Raw genomic sequence first — 6,192 nt, forward strand, 5'->3', positions numbered from 1 at the left:
GGATATAAAATTGCTTTTAGGGTTTTACGGGTAAATCGGAGTAGAGGGACTTAGTAGAATGTTGATAACAAGGTAAACAGACGAGGACTACTATCCTACAAGCTTATTTTAGGAGATGTTACAATAGGTGTGTTGGAATACTGGCCTTTTACTAACACCTTAACAGGCCTACATTTGCAAAGTATATTCCAAATATCCTGTTTGCAATAGGGGGCAGTATTTTCACGTCCAGATGAAAAGCGTGCCCAAAGTAAACTGCCTGCTACTCAGGCCCAGAAGATAGGATATGCATATACTTGCTAGATTTGGATAGAAAACACTCTAACGTTTCTAAAACTGTTCAAATAATGTCTGTGAGTAAAACAGAACTGATTTGACAGGCATAACCCCGAGGACAAACCATCCAGGAAATGTTTTTTGTTGAGTTCACTGTGTTTTCAATTCGTTTTCTATGGGAATCTAGATTGGGGCGGCAGGGTAGCCTAGTGGTTAGAGCGTTGGACTAGTAAGAAAGGTTGCAAGTTCGAATCCCCGAGCTGACAAGGTACAAATCTGTCGTTCTGCCCCTGAACAGGCAGTTAACCCACTGTTCGTTAACCCACTAGGCCGTCATTGAAAATAAGAATTTGTTCTTAACTGACTTGCTTAGTAAAATAAATGTTTAAAAAATTCTGTGGCACTTGGTTGCAGTTCCGATTGCTTCCACTAAATGTCTTTAGAAAGTTAGTTGATGTTTTTCTTTAGAGAAATGAAGAAGTACGGCTATTCAGAACGAGGGTCCAGCCTAGTCTACTCTTGTTTGGGGCGCGCGACCTGAAGCTCGCTCCACTTTCATTTTAGCCGCAATTGAACACAGTGTATTCCGTCTTAAATGTTATTGTTTATTTACATTTTAAAAAGGACCATTTGTGATGTTTATGGGACATATTGGAGTGCCAACAGAAGAAGATCTTCAAAGGTAAGGTATGAATTATATCTTTATTTCTGAGTTTTGTGTCGCGCCTGGCGGGTTTGTTTGATGGGGTGCTGACCTCAGATAATAGCATGGTTTGCTTTTGCTGTAAAGCCTTTTTAAAATCTGATGGTGGCTGGATTAACAATAAATTAAGCTGTATTTTGGTGTATTGCACTTGTGATTGTATGAAAGTTAAATATTTTCAAAATCTATTTTGAATTTCGCTCTCTGCAATTTCACCGGATGTTGTCGAAACGTAGCCGTAAAAGGATATCTTAATTTCCATGCGGGGAGGGCTGGAGGTTAATCCTGTTTTACTGGATGGATTGCATTTGATTTTGAATACCAAGCTAGAGCCGGTGCTGGCATCCAGAGCTCCTTTTAGTTCCTTCTAAAGTGAAAGCCGCCAGGAGTCACATCAATGGGGTTAGATGACTAACAGCCCACATTCAGAGGTATTACATTAGCCTGGTGCTGGCTTTCAGTAGTCCACATATCACATATCCCACCTGCATTGCCTGCAGTACCTACATGCAGTATGTGCCATATTTTATGGGTTTGTGAGAATGCCTGCCAGGTGAGAATGCGTAAGGTAAGTGTCATAATGTAAATCTTGGGTTCCAAGATGGCGTAGCAGTCGGACGTGTGTTTTGTCTTGTCCCGTCCTGTATAGTGTAAATATAGTTTTTTCCGTATATATTTCGTACATATTTCGTACATATTTTAATCTCACTTCCCAACCACAGGCTGAATATACTCTCCTGCAACCCGCATCACCCAATGTGGTACGGATCTGCTTTTTCTATGCTTTAGAATCGGAACCCTCATCAGAAGCTAGCCGCTAACTAGCTACTAGCTAGCCACTGCTAGCGGTCTTCAACGCTAACTAGGACACCAGCGCGACATCTACCCAAAGCATATCAGACTGCTTTTTCTCTACCACATCTCCGGATTCCTACCGCAAGCTCTGAAGCTTTATACCGGATCATCGTAAATAGCTAGCTGCAATCCGAGTGGCTACTCCTGGCTAACGTCTCTGTCCCAGAGCAAGCACCAGTTAGCCTGGAGCTAGCCTCGAGCTAAGCCCATCTCCCGACTACCCGAAGAGGTCCAAAAATACCTAATTTGCCAATTGGCCTGGACCCTCTACTGACCCTCTACTGCCGACACGGAGCCCCGCCGATCCATCACGACTGGTCCGCCGACATAATCGTCCGAGGGGGTTTCAACAGGCTTTTCCGCTGTGACATCGCCAAAGATCCATCTGCTGCCCAAGGCCAGAGCTTTCTGAATCGCTGTATCTCCAGCTCACCGCATGAAGAGGAATAAATAAACAGACTCACCCCATCGCGACGTCCCCCAAAGGTTAACTCTCTAGCCCTCGCTATCTCCCTGCTTGCTAATTCGGCCTGCTAACGGCTAGCTTGTCAAGCTCAGGTCCGCTAACTGCTACCTTGTCTAGCTCGGGCCTACGAACTGTTAGCTTGTTAGCACAGGCCTGCTAACCGTCTGTACCACCGCGTCCCAATCACTCTCTGACCCCATTTACTTTCTATCTCTTTTTGATTTTTAATTTGTTTATACCTTCCGGAAACCTGCCTCACCCAATGTGATACGGAATCGCTATTACTTTTACTCTTATTTTTATTTTTATGACACACTCAAGAACCTCCAGACGCTAACCAGCTAACTAGCTACAAGCTAGTTAGTCATTGTTAGTTTAAAAAAAAAAAAAAAACCTGGATAACACTCGCCAGCCCCCCTGCCCATCCACCGCTGCCCCCTGGACACTGATCTCTTGGCTACATAGCTGACGCACGCTGGACTGTCCATTAATCACGGTACTCCTTTCTGCTTGTTTGTCTTACCTGTCGGCCCCGTTGCCTAGTCAACGCCATTTTACCTGCTGTTTGTTGTGCTAGCGGATTAGCCTCGCCTACTGTTTTTAGCTAGCTTTCCAAATTCAACATCTGTGATTACTGTATGCCTCGCTGTATGTCTCTCTCAGATGTCAATATGCCTTGTATACTGTTGTTCAGGTTAGTTATAATTGTTTTAGTTCACAATGGAACCCCTAGACCCACTCTGCATACCCCTGTTACCTCCTTTGTCCCACCTCCCACACATGCGGTGACCTCACCCATTACAACCAGCATGTCCAGAGATACAACCTGTCTCATCATCACCCAGTGCCTGGGCTTACCTCCGCTGTACCCGCACCCCACCATACGCCTGTCTGTGCATTATGCACTGAATATATTCTACCATGCCCAGAAACCTGCTCCTCTTATCCTCTGCCCCCAACGCTCTAGGCGACCAGTTTTGATAGCCTTTAGCCGCACCCTCATACTACTCCTTCTCTGTTCCGCGGGTGATGTGGAGGTAAACCCAGGCCCTGCATGTCCCCAGGTACCCTCATTTGTTGACTTCTGTGATCGAAAAAGCCTTGGTTTTATGCATGTCAACATCAGAAGCCTCCTCCCTAAGTTTGTTTTACTCACTGCTTTAGCACACTCGGCTAACCCTGATGTCCTTGCCGTGTCTGAATCCTGGCTCAGGAAGGCCACCAAAAATTCAGAGATTTCCATACCCAACTATAACATCTTCCGTCAAGATAGAACTACCAAAGGGGGCGGAGTTGCAGTCTACTGCAGAGATAGCCTGCAAAGTAACGTCATACTTTCCAGGTCCATACCCAAACAGTTCGAACTACTAATTTTGAAAATTACCCTCTCCAGAAATAAGTCTCTCACTGTTGCCGCCTGCTACCGGCCACCCTCAGCTCCCAGCTGTGCCCTGGACACCATTTGTGAATTGATCGCCCCCATCTAGCTTCAGAGTTTGTTCTGTTAGGTGACCTAAACTGGGATATGCTTAACACCCCGGCAGTCCTACAATGTAAGCTAGATGCCCTCAATCTCACTCAAATGATCAAGGAACCCACCAGGTACAACCCTAACTCTGTAAACAAGGGCACCTCATAGACGTCATCCTGACCAACTGGCCCTCCAAATACACCTCCGCTGTCTTCAACCAGGATCTCAGCGATCACTGCCTCATTGCCTGTATCCGCCACGGAGCCGCAGTCAAACGACCACCCCTCATCACTGTCAAACGCTCCCTAAAACACTTCTGTGAGCAGGCCTTTCTAATCGACCTGGCCCGGGTATCCTGGAAGGACATTGACCTCATCCCGTCAGTTGAGGATGCCTGGTCATTCTTTAAAAGTAACTTCCTCACCATTTTAGATAAGCATGCTCCGTTCAAAAATGCAGAACCAAGAACAGATACAGCCCTTGGTTCACTCCAGACCTGACTGCCCTCGACCAGCACAAAAACATCCTGTGGCGGACTGCAATAGCATCGAATAGCCCCGTGATATGCAACTGTTCAGGAAGTCAGGAACCAATACACGCAGTCAGTCAGGAAAGCTAAGGCCAGCTTCTTCAGGCAGAAGTTTGCATCCTGTAGCTCCAACTCCAAAAGTTCTGGGACACTCTTGAAGTCCATGGAGAACAAGAGTACCTCCTCCCAGCTGCCCACTGCACTGAGGCTAGGTAACACGGTCTCCACCGATAAATCCACGATTATCGAAAGCTTCAATAAGCACTTCTCAACGGCTGGCCATGCCTTCCGCCTGGCTACTCCAACCTCGGCCAACAGCTCCGCCCCCGCAGCCTCGCCCAAGCCTCTCCAGGTTCTCCTTTACCCAAATCCAGATAGCAGATGTTCTGAAAGAGCTGGAAAACCTAGATTTTGTCAAATCAGCTGGGCTTGACAATCTGGACCCTCTATTTCTGAAACTATCTGCCGCCATTGTCGCAACCCCTATTACCAGCCTGTTCAACCTCTCTTTCATATCGTCTGAGATCCCCAAGGATTGAAAGCTGCCGCAGTCATCCCCCTCTTCAAAGGGGAGACACCCTGGACCCAAACTGCTATAGACCTATATCCATCCTGCCCTGCCTATCTAAGGTCTTCGAAAGCCAAGTCAACAAACAGGTCACTGACCATCTCGAATCCCACTCACCTTCTCCGCTGTGCAATCTGGTTTCCGAGCCGGTCACGGGTGCACCTCAGCCACGCTCAAGGTACTAAACGATATCATGCTATCGATAAAAGACAGTACCATCGACCTCGCCAAGGCTTTCGACTCTGTCAATCACCATATTCTTATCGGCAGACTCAATAGCCTCGGTTTCTCGGATGACTGCCTTGCCTGGTTCACCAATTACTTTGCAGACAGAGTTCAGTGTGTCAAATCGGAGGGCATGCTGTCCGGTCCTCTGGCAGTCTCTATGGGGGTGCCACAGGGTTCATTCTCGGGCCGACTCTTTTCTCTGTATATATCAATGATGTTGCTCTTGCTGCGGGCGATTCCCTGATCCACCTCTACGCAGACGACACCATTCTATATACTTTCGGCCCGTCATTGGACACTGTGCTATCTAACCTCCAAACGAGCTTCAATGCCATACAGCACTCCTTCCGTTGCCTCCAACTGCTCTTAAACGCGAGTAAAACCAAATGCATGCTTTTCAACCGATCGCTGCCTGCACCCGCATGCCCGACTAGCATCACCACCCTGGATGGTTCCGACCTTGAATATGTGGACATCTATAAGTACCTAGGTGTCTGGCTAGACTGCAAACTCTCCTTCCAGACTCACATCAAACATCTCCAATCGAAAATCAAATCAAGAGTCGGCTTTCTATTCCGCAACAAAGCCTCCTTCACTCACGCCGCCAAGCTTACCCTAGTAAAACTGACTATCCTACCGATCCTCGATTTCGGCGATGTCATCTACAAAATGGCTTCCAACACTCTACTCAGCAAACTGGATGCAGTCTATCATAGTGCCATCCGTTTTGTCACCAAAGCACCTTATACCACCCACCACTGCGACTTGTATGCTCTAGTCGGCTGGCCCTCGCATATTCGTCGCCAGACCCACTGGCTCCAGGTCATCTACAAGTCCATGCTAGGTAAAGCTCCGCCTTATCTCAGTTCACTGGTCACGATGGCAACACCCATCCGTAGCACACGCTCCAGCAGGTGTATCTCACTGATCATCCCTAAAGCCAACACCTCATTTGGCCGCCTTTCGTTCCAGTACTCTGCTGCCTGTGACTGGAATGAACTGCAAAAATCGCTGAAGTTGGAGACTTTTATCTCCCTCACCAACTTCAAACATCAGCTATCCGAGCAGCTAACCGATCGCTGCAGCTGTACATAGT

The sequence above is a fragment of the Oncorhynchus nerka genome, linkage group LG28 (genome assembly GCF_034236695.1).
Source record: "Oncorhynchus nerka isolate Pitt River linkage group LG28, Oner_Uvic_2.0, whole genome shotgun sequence".
Taxonomy (NCBI): domain Eukaryota; kingdom Metazoa; phylum Chordata; class Actinopteri; order Salmoniformes; family Salmonidae; genus Oncorhynchus; species Oncorhynchus nerka.